Below are 20,599 nucleotides of genomic sequence, written 5' to 3' on the forward strand. Positions count from 1 at the left end.
GGGGATGAGAAAATATCAGCCGTGATTGAATGGCGGAGCAGACTCGATGGGCCGAGTGGCCTAATTCTGCTCCTGTGTCTTATGGGTAGTTCTGGAACAAACCCCTTGTGTGGTTGTGGTTCTGTTAATGCCTGAATATCTCATACTTCAGCCAACCACAAACCCACACACACTGCACCTACACATAGCCACACACTAGTCTCACACACCCACCCGTGAGCACACCAATTATACACACCCGCCCGCGCGCACACCCACCCGCACACGCACTCGCGCGCACACCACTCACACACACCCCAGACCCACGCACCCACCACTCACACACCCACCCGCGCACACACCCGCACACACACCCACCCGCACACACACCCACTCACACACACACCCGCACACACACCCGCACACACACACACCCACACACCACTCACACACACACACTCACGCACACACACACTCGCGCACACACCCACCCGCGCGCACACCCACACACACACCCACCCGCACACACACCCGCACACACACCCACCCGCACACACACCCGCGCACCCACCACTCACACACCCACCCGCGCACACACCCACTCACACACACCCCAGACACACGCACCCACCACTCACACACCCACCCGCGCACACACCCACTCACACACACAACCACCCGCGCACACACCCACCCGCGCACACACCCACTCACACACACACACACACCACTCACACACTCACCCGTGCGCACACCACTCACAGACACACACACACACACACACCACTAACGCACACCCACCCATGCGCACACCACTCACACACCCACCCGTGCGCACACCACTCACACACCCACCCGTGCGCACACCACTCACACACCCACCCGTGCGCACACCACTCACACACACACACACTCGCGCACACACCCACCCGCGCGCACACACACTCGCGCACACACACCCGCGCACACATCCACTCGCGCACACACACACCCGCGCACCCACCACTCACACACCCACCCGCGCACACACCCACTCGCGCGCACACACACCCGCGCGCACACCCACTCGCGCACACACACACTCGCGCACACACCCACCCACGCGCACACCCACTCGCGCACACACCCACCCGCGCACACACCCACTCGCGCACACACCCACTCGCACACAGCCACTCGCGCACACACCCACCTGCGCGCACACACACTCGCGCACACACACACCCGCGTACAGACACACTCGCGCGCACACACACCCGCGCACCCACCACTCACACACCCACCCGCGCACACACCCACTCACACACACCCCAGACACACGCACCCACCACTCACACACCCACCCGCGCACACACCCACTCACACACACAACCACCCGCGCACACACCCACCCGCGCACAGACCCACTCACACACACACACACACCACTCACACACTCACCCGTGCGCACACCACTCACAGACACACACACACACACACACCACTAACGCACACCCACCCATGCGCACACCACTCACACACCCACCCGTGCGCACACCACTCACACACCCACCCGTGCGCACACCACTCACACACCCACCCGTGCGCACACCACTCACACACACACACACTCGCGCACACACCCACCCGCGCGCACACACACTCGCGCACACACACACCCGCGCACACATCCACTCGCGCACACACCCACCCGCGCACCCACCACTCACACACCCACCCGCGCACACACCCACTCGCGCGCACACACACCCGCGCGCACACCCACTCGCGCACACACACACTCGCGCACACACCCACCCACGCGCACACCCACTCGCGCACACACCCACCCGCGCACACACCCACTCGCGCACACACCCACTCGCACACAGCCACTCGCGCACACACACACCTGCGCGCACACACACTCGCGCACACACACACCCGCGTACAGACACACTCGCGCGCACACACACCCGTGCGCACATCCACTCGCGCACACACACACTCGCGCACACACCCAACCGCACGCACACCCACTCGCGCACACACACACCCGCGCACACACCCACCCGCGCACACACCCACCCGCGCACACACCCACCCGCGCACACATCCACTCGCACACACACCCACCCACGCACACACCCACCCGCGCGCACACCCACACGCGCGCACACCCGCCCGCGCACACACCCACCCGCGCACACACCCACCCGCGCGCACACCCACTCGCACACACACCCACCCGCGCGCACACACACACGCGCGCCCACACACCCGCGCACACATACACTCGCGCACACCCACACCCGCGCACACACCCACTCGCGCGCGCACACACCCGCGCACACACCCACCCGCGCGCACACACACCCACGAACACACACACCCGCGCACACACCCACCTGTGCACACACCCACCCGCGCACACATCCACTAGCGCACACACCAACCCGCGCACACACCCACCCGCGCACACATCCACTCGCACACACACACACTCGCGCACACACACACCCGCGCACACATCCACCCGCGCACACACCCACCCGCGCGCACACACACTCGCGCACACACACACACGCGCACACATCCACTCGCGCACACACACACCCGCGCACACACCCACCCGCGCACACACCCACCCGCGCACACACCCATTCGCGCGCACACGCACCCGCGCGCACACCCACTCGCGCGCACACCCGCCCGCGCACACACCCACCCGCGCGCACACCCACTCGCACACACACCCACCCGCGCGCACACACACCCGCGCGCCCACACACCCGCGCACACATACACTCGCGCACACCCACACCCACGCACACACCCACTCGCGCGCGCACACACCTGCGCACACACCCACCCGCACGCACACACACCCACGCACACACACACCCGCGCACACACCCACCCGTGCACACACCCACCCGCGCACACATCCACTCGCGCACACACCAACCCGCGCACACACCCACCCGCGCACACATCCACTCGCACACACACACACTCGCGCACACACCCACCCGCGCACACATCCACTCGCGCACACACCCACCCGCGCGCACACCACTCACACACCCACCCACTCGCACACACACCACTCACGCACACACCCACTCGCGCACACACACACCCGCGCACACACCCACTCGCACACACACAACTCACACACCCACCCACCCACGCACACACCCACCCGCGCACACACCCATTCGCGCGCACACGCACCCGCGCACACACCCACTCGCGCACACACCCACCCGCGTGCACACACACCCGCGCGCACACCCACTCACGCACACATCCACTCGCGCACACACCCACCCGCGCGCACACCCACTCGCGCGCACACAAACCCGCGCACGCACACTCTAGTGCACACACACACCCACGCACACACACACCCACGCACACACCCACTCTCGCGCACACACACCCGCGCACACACCCATCCGCGCGCACACCCACTCGCGCACACACCCACTCGCGCACACACCCACTCGCGCGCACACCTACCCGCGCGCACACACACCCGCGCACACATCCACCCGCGCGCACACACACTCTCGCATACACACACTCGCGCACACACACACTCGCGCACACACCCACCCGTGCGCACACACACCCGCGCACACACACACTCGCGCACACACCCACCTGCGCGCACACACACCCGCGCACACATCCACTCGCGCACACACCCACCCGCGCACACATCTACTCGCGCACACACACCACTCACGCACACACCCACTCGCACACACACCACTCACGCACACACACACCCGCGCACACACCCACCCGCGCGCACACCCACCCGCGCACACACACACCACTCACGCACACACCCACTCGCACACACCCACTCGCACACACACCACTCACGCACACACACACTCACGCACACACACCCACTCGCGCACACACACCCACTCGCACACACACACACCCGCGCATACACACCCACTCGCGCACACACACACCTGCGCACACACCACTCACACACCCACCCACTCGCACACACACCACTCACGCACACACCCACTCGCACACACGCCACTCACGCAAACACACACTCGCGCACGCACACACTCGCGCACACACACCACTGACACACACACACCCGCGCACACATCCACCCGCGCACACACCACTCACGCACACCCACCAGTGCACACACACACACTTGCGCACACCCACTCACACACACACACACACCCACCCACGCGCACACCCACCCGCACGCACACCCACCCGCGCACACCCACCCATGCACACACCACACACACACCCACCCACGCGCACACCCACACGCGCACACCCACCCATGCACACACCACACACACACACACCCGCGCACACCCGCCCGCGCACACCCGCCCGCGCACACACCCATCTGCGCACACACGACTCACACACACACACCCAACAGAACCCTCTCATTGATTCACATAGTTGCTGGGCCACTGTGGGCAGCTAAGTTGCTACAAGGATCAGGAGACACTGAAAGCATCATTGCAGGAGTCTTCACAGCTATCAGCCAAGAGAGTCATTTGGGAAGTGTTCATTCCAGCCCCTTAGCAACCTTTGAAGGTTCTGATCTTGCTTTGAAGCCAACATTCTGTGCAAGTTTATAGTGTGCAGTACACTTCCCTCGAATCAGTGAACGAGCACCTCCTGCTGAGGAGGAGAGCTTTTGTTTGGGTTCTTTCCCCTGTGGGGTGTGGCGATGTGTCATCCGGGGCTGTCAATTTGTAAGACAGAATTTGGATTTTGGTGGTGATTGTGCAAAGACCCTTTTGTTGTTGAAGAGACAATGTAGTTTGCCCCTGACTGTGGCTGTTCAGCTGGGAACAGAGGAGGAGATTGCTCATTTCTGCCTCTATTGTACCGCCCATTTACAACACTTCCCCTCACTCCTCGTGCCTCAATAATTCGTTGTCTGTCTGATCCTGGTTTGCACGTGATAGAAATGTGGAGCTGGTGTCAGGCTCAATATTGGGCAAGAAGGCTACAGGATGGTGGGATATGCTGTGAATGTGAGAAAGAGCCAGCAGTAAGGGTGATGGGCTGTAATCGCAATGGTTCCCATCCTGAATTAACCCTTCGCTGACTGGAGCAATAATGCTTTTCATGTTGGTGATTTTTCCGAGTGCAGCAATTTGTGGATCGTTTCTCCTGTAATTCCGGAGTGAAGTGTGTGAAGGCCGTGGGGTGTCTGAGGCAAAGCTGTCGGGTCGGTGATGTCCCCAGCGAGGGAGGAGGCTCAGTGCTTGTGGCAGAGGTTTGGAATTCTTCGAAACCTCTTGACGGACTCTGATCAGCTACATGACCTGTTCAACACAAACTCCATTCCCTGGACACGAGCTCAACCTCTCTTTCTGGCCATTCTCTGTCGCTCAGCCAGACTGTGTGGCAGACACCCTCTCTACCCGGCCAGACTGTCTGGTAGACACCCTCTCTACCCGGCCAGACTGCCTGGTAGACACACTCTCTACCCGGCCAGACTGTCTGGTAGACACCCTCTCTACCCGGCCAGACTGTGTGGTACACACCCTCTCTACCCTGTACAGACTGTCTGGTAGACACCCTCTCTACCCTGTACAGACTGTCTAGTAGACACACTCTCTACCCTGTACAGACTGTCTGGTGGACACCCTCTCTACCCTGTACAGACTGTCTGGTAGACACCCTCTCTACCCTGTACAGACTGTCTGGTGGACACCCTCTCTACCCTGTACAGACTGTCTGGTAGACACACTCTCTACCCTGTACAGACTGTCTGGTAGACACCCTCTCTACCCGGCCAGACTGTCTGGTAGACACCCTCTCTACCCGGCCAGACTGTCTGGTAGACACCCTCTCTACCCGGCCAGACTGTCTGGTAGACACCCTCTCTACCCGGAGCCAGACTGTCTGGTAGACACCCTCTATCTCTACCCTGTACAGACTGTCTGGTAGACACCCTCTCTACCCTGTACAGACTGTCTGGTAGACACACTCTCTACCCGGCCAGACTGTCTGGTAGACACCCTCTCTACCCGGAGCCAGACTGTCTGGTAGACACCCTCTCTACCCGGCCAGACTGTCTGGTAGACACCCTCTCTACCCGGCCAGACTGCCTGGTAGACACACTCTCTACCCGGCCAGACTGCCTGGTAGACACACTCTCTACCCGGCCAGACTGTCTGGTAGACACCCTCTCTACCCTGTACAGACTGTCTGGTAGACACCCTCTCTACCCGGAGCCAGACTGTCTGGTAGACACCCTCTCTACCCTGTACAGACTGTCTGGTAGACACCCTCTCTACCCGGAGCCAGACTGTCTGGTAGACACCCTCTCTACCCTGTACAGACTGTCTGGTAGGCACCCTCTCTACCCTGTACAGACTGTCTGGTAGACACCCTCTCTACCCTGTACAGACTGTCTGGTAGACACCCTCTCTACCCGGCCAGACTGTCTGGTAGACACCCTCTCTACCCGGAGCCAGACTGTCTGGTAGACACCCTCTCTACCCTCTACAGACTGTCTGGTAGACACCCTCTCTACCCTGTACAGACTGTCTGGTAGACACCCTCTCTACCCTGTACAGACTGTCTGGTAGACATCCTCTCTACCCGGAGCCAGACTGTCTGGTAGACATCCTCTCTACCCTGTACAGACTGTCTGGTAGACATCCTCTCTACCCTGTACAGACTGTCTGGTGGACACCCTCTCTACCCTGTACAGACTGTCTGGTAGACACCCTCTCTACCCTCTACAGACTGTCTGGTAGACATCCTCTCTACCCTGTACAGACTGTCTGGTAGACACCCTCTCTACCCGGCCAGACTGTCTGGTAGACACCCTCTCTACCCGGAGCCAGACTGTCTGGTAGACACCCTCTCTACCCTCTACAGACTGTCTGGTAGACATCCTCTCTACCCTGTACAGACTGTCTGGTAGACACCCTCTCTACCCTGTACAGATTGTCTGGTAGACACCATCTCTACCCGGCCAGACTGTCTGGTAGGCACCCTCTCTACCCTGTACAGACTGTCTGGTAGGCACCCTCTCTATTCTGATCTGAGCCCCTGATTCCACATCCTCTCCATCACCAAGACTGCCGTCTTCCATCTCTGTAACCTCGCCTGACTCCCCTCCACCTCAACTGATCAGCTGCTGAACCCCTCACCCAATGCCTCTGTCACCTTCAACATGGCTAAACGTCTGCTCTCCATATCGTGTGCAGCGATGGGGCTGGGGACAGTCACGTGCGAATGTTTGAGTGTGTGTTTGTGCATGTGAGTGCAATAATCAGATGTTTATATCCAAAAAAGGCTCCTCGTACTTGGGAACCCTTGTGTTTTTGCAGGCGTGTGTTGCATTATCCATCACATCTGATAAATTGATAGTCTAATTAAGTGCAAACTTTACTCAAACTGAGAGGAATCTTCTGTTATTGTTCAGTCCGCTTAGCGACGGTGAGTGGCTCACTCTCGTCACTGAATGTTCGGGTCTTACTGAGTATTGGCGGTGGGCCAGCCTGTGCGCTGTAAGCAGTGGGTCCCTGCTGGCTTCTGTTAATGTACGCTCAGACTCGCATTTCAATTCCATTCACATTAAAAGGCTCTCAGCAAAGAGGGCAGCAGAGGTAAGTGATTTGTGTTTCCCTATTAAAATGTGTTAGGAACTAATTAATCAGTAGTTACGGCACTTCCCAAATCCCAGCCTTTGGAATGTCTCCAGTCAGCTAACTGAAGCTTGATATTAATTCTAATTATAGGGTCCTATTACTGAGGGCTGGGCACTGAGCGAATATACAGAATGCACTGTTAAAGGGACATAAGATGGTAAAAAATAGGAGCAGGGGTAGGCCATTCAGCCCTTCGAGCCTGCTGGCCCATTTCATCAGATCATGGCTGATCAGGTTATGTTTTAACTCCATGGGCAAAATTCTCCCCCAACGGCGGGATGCCCGCCGACTGGCGCCAAAGCCGGCGCCAATCAGACGGGCATTGCGCCGGCCCAAAGGTGCGGAAGTCTCCGCATCTTTGGCGGCCTAGCCCCAACATTGAGGGGCTAGGCCGACGCCGGAGGGACTTCCGCCCCGCCAGCTGGCGGAAATGGCGTTTGTTGCCCCGCCAGCTGGCGCGGAAATGCGGCGCATGCGCGGGAGCATCCGCGGCCGCTGTCAGTTTCCCAGCGCATGCGCAGTGGGGAGAGTCTCTTCCGCCTCCGCCATGGTGGAGGCCGTGGCGGAGGCGGAAGGGAAAGAGTGCCCCCACGGCACAGGCCCGCCCGCGGATCGGTGGGCCCCGATCGCGGGCCAGGCCACCGTGGGGGCACCCCCCGGGGTCAGATCGCCCCGCGCCCCCCCCCAGGACCCCAGAGCCCGCCCACGCCGCCTGGTCCCGCCGGTAAATACCAGGTTTGATTTACGCCGGCGGGACAGGCAATTCCTGGGCGGGACTTCGGCCCATCCGGGCCGGAGAATCCAGCGGGGGGTCCCGCCAACCGGCGCGGCCGGATTCCCGCCCCCGCCCAATCTCCTGGAGCGGAGACTTCGGCGGGGGCGGGATTCACGGCGGCCAACGGCCATTCTCCGACCCGGCGGGGGGTCGGAAAATGATGCCCCATGTTCCTGTCTGCTCCCCATAACCTTGACTGGTTAAGAATCTAACTCAGCCTTGAAAATATTCAGTGTGTCCAGCGCCCTCTGGAAGGGACGGCCAAGACCCTTTGAGGCACCTTGAGTGGGAGAGCCCTCATTCTGAGACTGTACCCCCAGTTTGAGATTTCCCCAAGAGGGAAATATTACTGACTGAACGTGCAGGCAGCACTCTTACAGGCCCGTGGTGCCAATGTAAATCTAATGATGCGGCTAACTGCTGAGTGAATGGGGGAGCACCTTCACCACATGGACTAAAGCAACTCCAGAAGAAGGTTCACGACCACCTCTTCAGGGCAAGTGGGAATGGGCAATAAATACCCACCTTGCCAACAACACCTCATAAGACCTAAGAGGTAGGAGCAGAAATAGGCCATTCGGCCCATCGAGTCTGCTCCGCCATTCAATGAGATCACAGCTGATCTAATATCGTCATCAACTCCACTTTCCCCCCCTTATCCCCACAACCGTAGATATCCTCACTGATTAAAAATGTCTCTGTCAGCCTTGAACGTACTTATCGACCTCTACAGCTCACTGTGCAAAGGAATTCCGCAGATTGGCTCCTCTCTGAGAGAAGACATTCCTCCTGATCTCTGTCTGAAATGGGCGACCCCCCCCCCACTCAGATTATGCCCAGACTCTCAAAAACAGCCATTGTTCCGGTCCCAGACCAGACCCCCAATTTATATTTGGAAACCGGACGAGAAACCCCAACAATTTTTGAATTTGTAAACTGTGAGGAAAGGGATACTTCGCTCTGGGAGCGATTCCACCCACAAATTGGGGGCGGGATTCTCTCACCCCGGGGCCGGGCCGGAGAATCGCCGCGACCGGCGTGAATCACGCCACGCTGGGGACGTGTCACCGCGGAGCCGGCCGGGGGCCGCTCTCTGGCCACCCCCCCCCCGGCGATTCTCCTGGGATGGGCCGAGCGGCCGTAACAAAAAACCCGAGTCCCGCCAGCGCTGTTCTAACCTGGTCTTACCCGGCGGGACCTCGCTGGGAAGGATCCGGGGGAGGCCTATGGGGGGGAGGGGGGGCAGGGGGGCTCCGACCCTGGGGGGGTGGGGGGGCCTCCGACCCTGGGGGGGTGGGGGGCCTCCGACCCTGGGGGGGTGGGGGGCCTCCGACCCTGGGGGGGTGGGGGGCCTCCGACCCTGGGGGGGGGGGGCCTCCGCTGTGGCCTGGCCCGTGATCGGGGCCCACCGATCGGCGGGCCGGCCTCTCAGGCTGGGGGCCTCCTTTGTTCCGCACTGGCCCCTGTAGCCCTGCGCCATGTTGCGTCGGGGCCGGCACGGAGAAGAGAGACACCGTGCATGCGCGGAAATCGCGCCGGTCTCACCGTGCATGCGCAGACCCGCGGTGCCTATCTGACGCCGGGATCGGCAGCTGGAGCGGCGTGTGTCGCTCCAGTGCGTGCTGGCCCCCTGCAGGGGCCAGAATTGCCGATCCTGAGGCCATGTTGACGCCGTCGGGAAACGTGATGGTGTTTACAATGGTGTCAACACTTAGCCTCAGGATCAGAGAATCCCGCCCAGGATTTTCTTTTTGTATTGAAACAAACTTTCTTACATTACGATCCTCGACCAGATCCCAGCAGCTGCTAGCATACCAGACAGAAACCCCAATATTTGATTTAATTTTGTAAGACTGTGAGGAAAGGATATTTAGCGCCAGGAGTGATTCCAACCACAAATAGGGATACGGTGTATTAAAATAAATCTTATTGCTAACATAGGATTAAAAAACTTGAACATCATACAAGAAAATACTTACAACTACCCGTTAAGCAATGAAACACTAATTCCTAACTGCTATCTTTTATCTCCACTCAAGCAAAACCTATCTCAGGCCACAATCCACTTTTAAAAACAGTTAGCCAACCCAGGAATACTTGCTGTGAAGAGATGTCTTTGAATAACAACTTTGAGAGAGAGATCTTCAGGAACCAGCTTGCAGATTCTGGCCTGTGTCAAACTACTGTTTAACCTGCCAGCCTTTTCAGAAACTGCTGTTTTGTTCACAGGCAATATTTTTAAATAAGCTGCTGTGAGAGAAACTGCTTGTCTGTTCACAGACAGATCAATACTGAACCCAAACCCCTGACTACTTCATTCCTGGCTCCACCCATTAACTACATCATCTGACGAAGGCTACACACAATAGCTCTAATTATCTATTCCCCAGGGAACCTTCATTATGTGAAAAAAAATGAAAATCGCTTATTGTCACAAGTAGGCTTCAAATGAAGTTACTGTGAAAAGCCCCTAGTCGCCACATTCCGGCGCCTGTTCGGGGAGGCTGGTACGGGAATTGAACCATGTTGCTGGCCTGCCTTGGTCTGCTAGGGCAGCATGGTAGCATTGTGGATAGCACAATTGCTTCACAGCTCCAGGGTCCCAGGTTCAATTCCGGCTTGGGTCACTGTCTGTGCGGAATCTGCACATCCTCCCCGTGTGTGCGTGGGTTTCCTCCGGGTGCTCCGGTTTCCTCCCACAGTTCAAAGATGTGCAGGTTAGGTGGATTGGCCATGATAAATTGCCCTTAGTGTTCAAAATTACCCTTAGTGTTGGGAGGGGTTACTGGGTTATGGGGATAGGATGGAGGTGTTGACCTTGGGTAGGGTGCTCTTTCCAAGAGCCGGTGCAGACTCGATGGGCCGAATGGCCTCCTTCTGCACTGTAAATTCTATGATGATGATCTTTCAAAGCCAGCGATTTAGCCCTGTGCTAAACAGCCCCTTTATGTAAACAAAATTCCAGAAGCCCGACATAATACATGGTTGGACTGAATGGTGATTTAACTTTTTCGATGTTGTGAAGGTCCTTCCTCTTCAGTCCCTTCGTTCATTTTATTTTGCTGTTATCATTTTTGATCCATTGGTGATTAATGGACATGTGTTTTAAGTCGGGCAGCAGAGAGAATGAGGAATTCAGACGTTACAGGAGATAACACTCTGCTCGTCTCTGCCAGTTTGAACAGGAGCTTCAGACTTTTGGTTCGATTGATTGGCTGGTGGCCACTGAATTGGCCAAAAGCCATAGTCTGCCCGGTAACCGGTGGTGATTGGATCCTATCCCAATGGAATGATTTTCAGAGTCCCATGGAGCTCAGTTTTACCCCTGGAAGCACAGGAAGAAGGACTCTCTCTCTCTTCCATGTTTTTCTCCAGAAAGCGGTCAGTGCTCTATTCCTGAATCTACGGGAAAAGCTCGAACTGAAAGTAAAGTTTGAAGAGAAGCGAGGTGCTAAACACCATCATCGTAAACAAAGACTGTTTTTCCCTTTTGCTTCGAATTTTTTACTTCTTTCGTCCCCTCTGTGTTTGTGTGTCATGTGTGTGTGTCATGTGTGTGTGTTGTGTGTGCGCGTGTATGTGTAGAGGAAGGTGGGTAAGTTAAAGTGGAGAATTAGATAATAGCTACCCGGTTGTATTTGCTACATATTTCTTTATAGTTCTTGGTATAAATAAATAGTAATTATGTTTAAAATTACAGGCAGCCAAGAGCCAAAGACTTTGGGTATTTTTATCAGAATTATTGGTTAATTAACTTGTGTTGGGACTCCGGGGCCCGTGGGGCTGGGATTGACCGTGCCCAGGGTGACATAACAATTCTTTGATTGCACCTCTGTGGCCAAAGTGTCTGCTGTAGTCATACACACTGACCCGGACGTTTAACCTTTACTGCAGCAAATGGGCGGCAGGGTAGCATTGTGGTTAGCACTGTTGCTTCACAGCACCAGGGTCCCAGGTTCGATTCCGGCTTGGGTCACTGTCTGTGCGGAGTCTGCATGTTCTCCCCATGTCTGCGTGAGTTTCCTCCGGGTGCTCCGGTTTCCTCCCACAAGTCCCGGAAGACGTGCTTGTCAGGTGAATTAGACATTCTGCTAACCACTGTGCTGCCCCAAGGGATAGTGTATTGAGATGGATAGAAAACTGGTTGGCAGACAGGAAACAAAGAGTAGGAATTAACAGGCCTTTTTCAAATCGGCAGGCAGTGACTAATGAGGTACCACAGGGATCGGTGCTGGGACCCCAGTTATTGACAATATATATTAATGATTTAATAATAATAATCGCTTACTGTCACAAGTAGGCTTCAATGAAGTTACTGTGAAAAGCCCCTAGTCGCCACATTCCGGCACCTCTTCGGGGAGGCCCGTACGGAAATTGAACCCGCGCTGCTGACTTGTTCTGCATTACAAGCCCAGCTGTTTAGCCCACTGTGCTAAACCAGCCCCTAAAAAGCAGCACTCGATCTGATGCCGAAACCCGGGATTGAACCAGGGACCTTTAGATCTTCAGTCTAATGCTCTCCCAACTGAGCTATTCCAGCGGCTCTCATCATTTAGATGAGGGAACAAACATCAGATGACAGCAAGTTGTGTGGGAGGGTGAGCTGTGAGGAGGATGCAGAGATCCTTCAGTGTGATTTGGGCAGGTTGGGCGAGTGGGTAAATGAATGGCAGATTCAGTATAATTTGGATAAATGTGAGGTTACCCACTTTGGGAGCAAAAACAAGAAGGCAGACTAGAGGGGAATGTGCAACGAGACCTGGTGTCCTCGTGCACCAGTCGCTGAAGGTAAGCATGCAGGTGCAGCAGGCGGTAAAGAAGGCTAATGGTTTGTTGGCCTTCATTGCGAGAGGTTTCGAGTATAGAAGCAGGGATATGTTGCTGCAATTGTACAGGGCCTTGGTGAGGCCACACCTGGAGTATTGTGGGCAGTTTTGGTCTCCTTCTCTGAGGAAGGATGTTCTTGCTCTCGAGGGAGTACAGCGAAGGTTTACCAGACTGATTCCTGGGATGGCGGGACTGAATCAGTTAGGATTGTATTCTCTGGAGTTCAGAAGAATAAGGGGGGAATCTCACAAGACTGGACACGGTAGATGCAGGAAGGATGTTCCCGATAGTGGCGGTGTCCAGAACCAGGGGTCACAGTCTGAGGATACTATCGTGTTGGGTGTTCCGATACACAAACGAACCAACACGGTTGTAGATGGTACAACTCTGTTTTATTATTCTGTACAATAATAACTATTAACTTCTGACTGAGGTTCGTGCTTCACCAGCTAACCTGTGGACCCAGCCCTATCACTATCTTGGTGAGGCACTCAGCACACGGTGTATGTCTGAGTGGCGCGCTGTGAGCTCTGTGCTCTGAGCTATCTCCTGGTAGAATGAGCGGGAACTGTGGTGTTCCCTGTTTTATAGTGCGTGTGCTCTCACTGGTGATTGGCTGCGATGTTGCGTGTGTGTTGGTTGGTCCAACTACCTGTCCATCAGTGTGTGTGTGATTGCACCATGATATGCTGATGTGGATATCATGACAGATATGGGGGTGACCATTTAGGACAGAGATGAGGAGAGATTTCTTCACCCAGAGAGTGGTGAGCCTGTGGAATTCATCACCACGGGAGGTAGTTGGTCCAAAACATTGTATGTTTTCAAGGAGCAGTTAGATATCGCACGTAGGGCGAAGGGAATCAAAGGATAGGGGGGGAAATGGGATTGAGCAGTTTAATTGAATGATCAGCTATGATCATAATGAATGGCGGAGCGGGCTTGAAGGGCCGAATGGCCTCCTCCTGCTCCTATTTTCTATGTGGATATGTGGTTGGAGACAGGCTGCACGCAGCGACTCCCGTGGAGGTTCAACACGGTGTTGCACGCGGACAAGGGGTTTTGTGGCAAGATCACTTCTGCGACCGGAAAATATGTGGGGCTGGATTCTTCATTTCTGAGACTGAGTGTTGACGCTGGGGCAGAATTCATGGATTTTCACAACGGCAAAACTGACTCCGAACCTGGACCGATTCAGTGACTGTGGAGGGGCTACAGTGGAACACAATCGATTCCAATGAGAATCGGTACGGGATTCACTGGGTCCGTGATCGACACTCGGGAGGCTGACAAGCTGCAGCCGCAGGTACACACGGCACTCCCCACACACACCACCCCAGCCAACAAGGTGGCACTGGTTGTGCTGGAGCCGCCCATCCTGCTGATGGGTCAGCGGGGACGCCTATACTACCCATGGCACTAGGTTGACAGCGGGCAGTCAGCAGCGTGCGCAGCTGCATGGCTGTCTGGCCGGCTGCAGCAATGGTGTTCCGTGCCCATCGACCCGGACCCCACAGCCCTGACAGAACTCCACAGCCAGCGGCACAACTGTCAGCAAACTATGGTGACGTGGGACTCTTTCCGGCCCCTCTCTCTCCCACAATGCCAGTTTCACGGTTTTGAAAAGCAAAGTGAGCCGCGTCGTCGGGAACTCGGCCCATCGAAGGCGCAGAATGGCAGAGGCCCCGGAGAATCCCGGGCCGGCCCCACGTACAGTGTTTACTGTGCACGTGTTCTGGAACGCATTGACGCCACTGTCCAAGTGATGGAGAATTGCGATTTGGCGTCAAATCGGCATCCACTGCGATTTTAGCATCGGCACCATTCTCTGCTCAATCGCGTTTCGTGATTTCGCCATCAGTCAGCGGAGAATCCCGCCCGTGGATTTTAATAAGAATGATCGGGTCTCACCTTCCACGTTCTGGGAAGCAGGTCATCAGGGGAGAGATAAATCTGATTAAAGCTCATAAAGACAAGTCTAGTAGGGCGGAGAGTTAGGGGTTGGAGCTTTCCATCCTTGAGGTGGGCCGTCAATACACGACTGCCCCAACAGCAGAGCTGTGAGCGGAGAGGAAGGAGCTTCAGGCGGAGTTTGAGTTGGTGTCGACGGGAAGGCAGTGAACCCGCTTCGGTGTGCGAGAGGGTAGTTTACGAGTATGGGAGAAGTACGGCCGTTATTGGCTGGCCAGCTGAGGCAGCCTCCCGGGAGATAGTTCCAGTTACGGACTCGGGGGGGGATTGGATTCGGCTCCAGAGAAGGTCAGTGGGGCGTTTCAGACCTTTTACCGAGCCGCCGGACGAAGACTTGACAATGGTGGTTTCTGGATGGGTTGGTCTTCCCAGTGGTGGAAAGGGAAAGAGGGCGGGAACTGGAGCTACTGCTCGGGCTGGGGCAGATTCTAAACTATTTGTTCAATGCAGTCGGGGAAGGCACTGGGCCCGGACAGATTCCCAGTAGAATTTTATAATCCGTTTGCGACTGTGTAGGGGCTACACCTGCTGGCCATGTTAAATAATTCTCTGTTCCGGGGGGGGGCGGTTACCGACCACAGTGGCGCAGGCACCAATCTCCCTGATCGAAAACACCCCCAGTCTACCCAATCTCTCTCCATAACTAAACCTCTCCAGCCCAGGCAACATCCTGGTAAATCTCCTCTGCACCCTTTCCAGTGCTGTCACATCCCTCCTATAATGTGGATTCCAGAACTGTGCACAATACTCTCGCTGTGGCCTAACCAACGTTTTATACTGTTCCAGCATCACCTCCCTGCTCTTAAACTCTATGCTTCCAAGTATACATCTGCCTTCTAAACCACTGTGTCCACCGGCTCTGCTACCTTCAGGGACGGGTGTACATGCACACCAAGGTCCCTCTGATCCTCGGTGCTTCCCAGGGTCCTGCCGTTTATCCTGTATTCCCTTTGCCTGGTTTGTCCTGCCCAAGTGCATCACCTCACACTTATCCCAATTGAATTCCATTTGCCACTTATCAACCCGTCTGACCAGCTCGTCTATATCCTCCTGAAATCGAAGACTGTCCTCACTATTTACCACCTAACCAATTTTTGTATCATTCGCAAACTTACTAATCAACCCTCCTACATTCATGTCGAAATAAGTTACATAAACCACAAACAGCAAGGGCCCAACACTGACCCCTGCAAGACCCCACTGGACACAGGCTTCCTGTCAGAAAAACACCCCTCGACCATCACCCTCTGCTTCCCGCCACTCGGCCAATTCTGGATCCAATTTGCCAAATTTCCTGGGGTCCCATGAGCCCTTACCTTCACTATCAGTATCCCATGTGGGACCTTATCAAAAGCCTTGCTGAAGTCAAAGTAGACCACGTCAAATACATTTTCCTCATCGACACATCCTGACACCTCTTCGAAAAACTCAATCAAGTTGGCCAGACGTGACCTCCCTTGAACAAAACCATGCTGACTGCTCCTGATTAATCGCTGCCTCTCCAAATGCAGATTAATTCTGTCTCTCAGAATTGCTTCCAGTAGTTTCTCCCCCACTGAGGTTAGACTGACCGGCCTGTAGTTTCCTGGTTTATCCCTTCCGCCCTTCTTGAATAATGGAACCACATTGACTATCCTCCAGTCCTCTGGCACCTCTCCTGTGGCCAGAGAGAAATTGAAAATCATTGCCAGCGCCCCTGCTATTTCCTCCCTAGCCTCACTCAGCAGCCTGGGACACATTTCATCTGATCCTGGGTATTTGTCTACTTTTAACCCTGCCAGGCCACTCAGAACCTGCTCTCTGTCTCTGTTAATCTCTTTCATTTTATCACAGTCCTTCTCCCTGATTTCTATACCCACACCGGCCCTCTCACGAATGAACACCGTTCATTTTGAACCCTACTTACATCCTCCGACTCCACACACAAATGATTGTGGTCCTTAATTGGCCCAACTCTTTCCCTAGTTATCCTTTTACCCTTAATGTCTTGTAGAACAATTTAGGATTTTATTTTCTTTTACCTGTCAGCATCCTTTCATGTCCACTTTTTGCTCTCCTAATGTCCATTTGAAGTTGCTCTTGTACATTCTTTACGCCTCCAGGGCTTCTGCTGTTTTGAGCCCTCGATATCTGCTATAAGTCTCCCTTTTTCTCCTCATCCAAGGCTGTGCAACCATCGATATCCAGGGTCAAGGGATTTGTTGGTCCCATCCTTTTTCCTGATTGGAACACGTTGGCTCTGTACTCTCCCTATTTCCTCCTTGACTGTGTCCCATTGTTCTGTCTCAGATTTAGCTCAAAGTCTCAGCGCCCAGTCCACTCTGGCCAAATCATATCTGCTCTTATTAAAATCGGCCTTCCCCAGTTTAGAACTTTGATTTCAAGCCCATCCTTGTCTTTATCCATAACAATCTTAAATCTAACTGAGTTATGATCACTGTCTGCAAAATGCTCCCCCACTTGCCCAGCTTTGTTACCTGAATTTAAGTCTAGGACCATCCCCTCTCTTGTAGGTCCTTCTACGTACTGGCTTCAAATGTTCTCCTGGATTCATTTTGAGAATTCCGCTCCCTCTAAACCTTTCACACTCTGACCACCCCAGTTACTATTGGTGAAGTTGAACTCCCCACTATCACTGCCCTATTAATTTTACACTTCTCTGAAATTTGCCGACATATCTGCTCTTCTGTTTCTCTCGGATTGTTAGGGGGCCTATAGAACACTCCCAGCAATGTGATTGCTCCTTTTTCGTTTTTAAGTTCTATCCATATGGCCTCAGTTGAAGAGTATTCTAAGATGCCGTTCCTCCTTGCTGCTGTAATTGATTCCCTGATCAAAATTGCGACACGTCCTCCTCTTTTGCCTCCTTCCCTGTCTCGCCTGAAGATCCTGTATCCTGGAATATTGAGCTGTCAATCCTGCCCCTCTCTCGACCATGTCTCAGTGACAGCAATGACATGATACCCCATGTTTTAATTTCATAGAATCATAGAATTTACAGCGCAAAAGGAGGCCATTCGGCCCATCGAGTCTGCTCCGGCCCTTGGGAAGAGCACCCTACCCAAGCCCACACCTCCACCTTATCCCCGTAACCCAACCCCACCTTTATGGACATTCAGGGCTAAATTGCCAATCCACCTAACCTGCACATCTTTGGACTGTGGGAGGAAACCGGAGCACCCGGAGGAAACCCACGCACACACGGGGAGAACGTGCAGTACCCGCACAGACAGTGATTCAAGCCAGGAATCGAACCTGGGACCTTGGAACTGTGAAGCAACTGTGCTACCGTGCTGCCCAGTATTTGTGCCCTCAATTCATCTGCCTTGCTCGTCAGACTCCTTGCATTAAAATGAATACCATCCAATTATGCCAAACTCCCTTGTGATTGAACTGGTCTGGACATGCAATGCCTTCCTGACTCGCTTGATGTCTCCTCTAATTCTGGCTGTCTATCTCTCCCTGCTGACCCTGGTGGAGATAACAATGGGACAGGGTGAGGATAATCTGGGTCGAGGTCCACCGCAATGTGCTTGACTCTTCACTTCCCCCCTTGAAATGGCCGAGCAAGACACTGTGAGGGTTCCTGCAGAGGGGCGATCTGTGTTGGCCTTGCCAGCAACATCCATATACCATGAAAGAACAAAAAAATGAGTGTGTGACTGGGGTCACGTGTGGGCCCAGACAGGTGGACACAGCAGGTTCCCTTCCCGGAAAGATAGTGGTGATCCTGTTGGTTTTTATGGAATTCCAACAGTTTTTTTGCGATTTCCTACCTCCTGGTGGACCACAAATGACCCAATTTCACAATTCCTTGATGGGATTTCAACTGACGATCTCTGGGTTTCTTGTCCTGGACTGAAACGCCAGCTTTGTCTCAATGATGTTCCTTCCAAGGCCTCCATCGGAGGATATCAATAATTGACATTCCACGCCCTGAAAGGGTTAATTATGTAATGACGTTGATAAGGTGGTCTCGGAGGGGCTGGCACTTGAAAGCTGTGTGTTGTTAGTCGATATCAGGCCAAGGTGCTGTCAGTCACTCATTCAGACAACAGTACAACAGCCAGCCATCTGCAAGCTCTTATCAGTCAATGCAGACAGTTCAGAGGTCAGCTGCGTTCTGAGCATGCTCCGAGAAGCTGGTCGTATTGATTCCATTTTTTATCCAGATACAGCAGGATAAGAGTTATGAAGCAAAATGCATTTCTTTTTTGTGAGAAGTGACTTGGACACTGTGGGTGTATTATTCAGTCCGATCGATTCTGCTCTCCCTCGGGTGGGTTCAATCACGGCTCAACAGCGGAAGCCATTGTTAGCGGCACTTCAGACACACGGAGACAAGAGCTGGACGGAATTGGAAGCTGCTGATAAAATGTGCACGTCTTTGCTTTGTTAAAGTGATCGCTCAGATCACAAAGCTCCACTACGTCCACATCACTGACCTTTAGAAAGCCTCTTCAAGTTTTATTCTTCTCCCCATCACAGTTTTTCTCTCTCTCACTCAAACATTGAGGCCAAAATCGAGATGAATCAGACACTTACATCAGCAAAACCCGGGGAGTGGATCAACAGGATATAAAACCAACAGCTTCAACAGCAGCACTTCTTCATGGGTCACTTTCCACTTCAAACACCCACAGCCAAGCACTCCCAGGACAGGCACAGCACGGGGTTAGACACAGAGTAAAGCTCCCTCTACACTGTCCCCATCAAACACTCCCAGGACAGGTACAGCACGGGGTTAGATACAGAGTAAAGCTCCCTCTACACTGTCCCCATCAAACACTCCCAGGACAGGTACAGCACGGGGTTAGATACAGAGTAAAGCGCCCTCTACACTGTCCCCATCAAACACTCCCAGGACAGGTACAGCACGGGGTTAGATACAGAGTAAAGCTCCCTCTACACTGTCCCCATCAAACACATCCAGGACAGGTACAGCACGGGGTCAGATACAGAATAAAGCTCCCTCGACACTGTCCCCATCAAACACTCCCAGGACAGGTACAGCACGGGGTTAGATACAGAGTAAAGCTCCCTCTACACTGTCCCCATCAAACACTCCCAGGACAGGTACAGCACGGGGTTAGATACAGAGTAAAGCTCCCTCTACACTGTCCCCATCAAACACATCCAGGACAGGTACAGCACGGGGTCAGATACAGAATAAAGCTCCCTCGACACTGTCCCCATCAAACACTCCCAGGACAGGTACAGCACGGGGTTAGATACAGAGTAAAGCTCCCTCTACACTGTCCCCATCAAACACTCCCAGGACAGGTACAGCACGGGGTTAGATACAGAGTAAAGCTCCCTCTACCCTGTCCACATCAAACACTCGCAGGACAGGTACAGCATGGGGTTAAATACAGAGTAA

General features: G+C 54.6%; 1 protein-coding gene and 1 non-coding gene across 3 annotated transcripts in view; one reads left to right on the plus strand and one right to left on the minus strand.

The window, feature by feature from the left end:
• agap3 (ArfGAP with GTPase domain, ankyrin repeat and PH domain 3) overlaps positions 1-20,599 on the plus strand; it is a 1,400,505-nt gene that overhangs the window by 1,335,129 nt on the left and 44,777 nt on the right. The window lies entirely within an intron of this gene.
• trnaf-gaa (transfer RNA phenylalanine (anticodon GAA)) lies at positions 12,889-12,961 on the minus strand. Its single transcript has one exon. It is a non-coding gene; the product is annotated as a tRNA-Phe (tRNA).

The sequence above is a fragment of the Scyliorhinus torazame genome, chromosome 11, assembly GCF_047496885.1.
Source record: "Scyliorhinus torazame isolate Kashiwa2021f chromosome 11, sScyTor2.1, whole genome shotgun sequence".
NCBI classification, from domain to species: domain Eukaryota; kingdom Metazoa; phylum Chordata; class Chondrichthyes; order Carcharhiniformes; family Scyliorhinidae; genus Scyliorhinus; species Scyliorhinus torazame.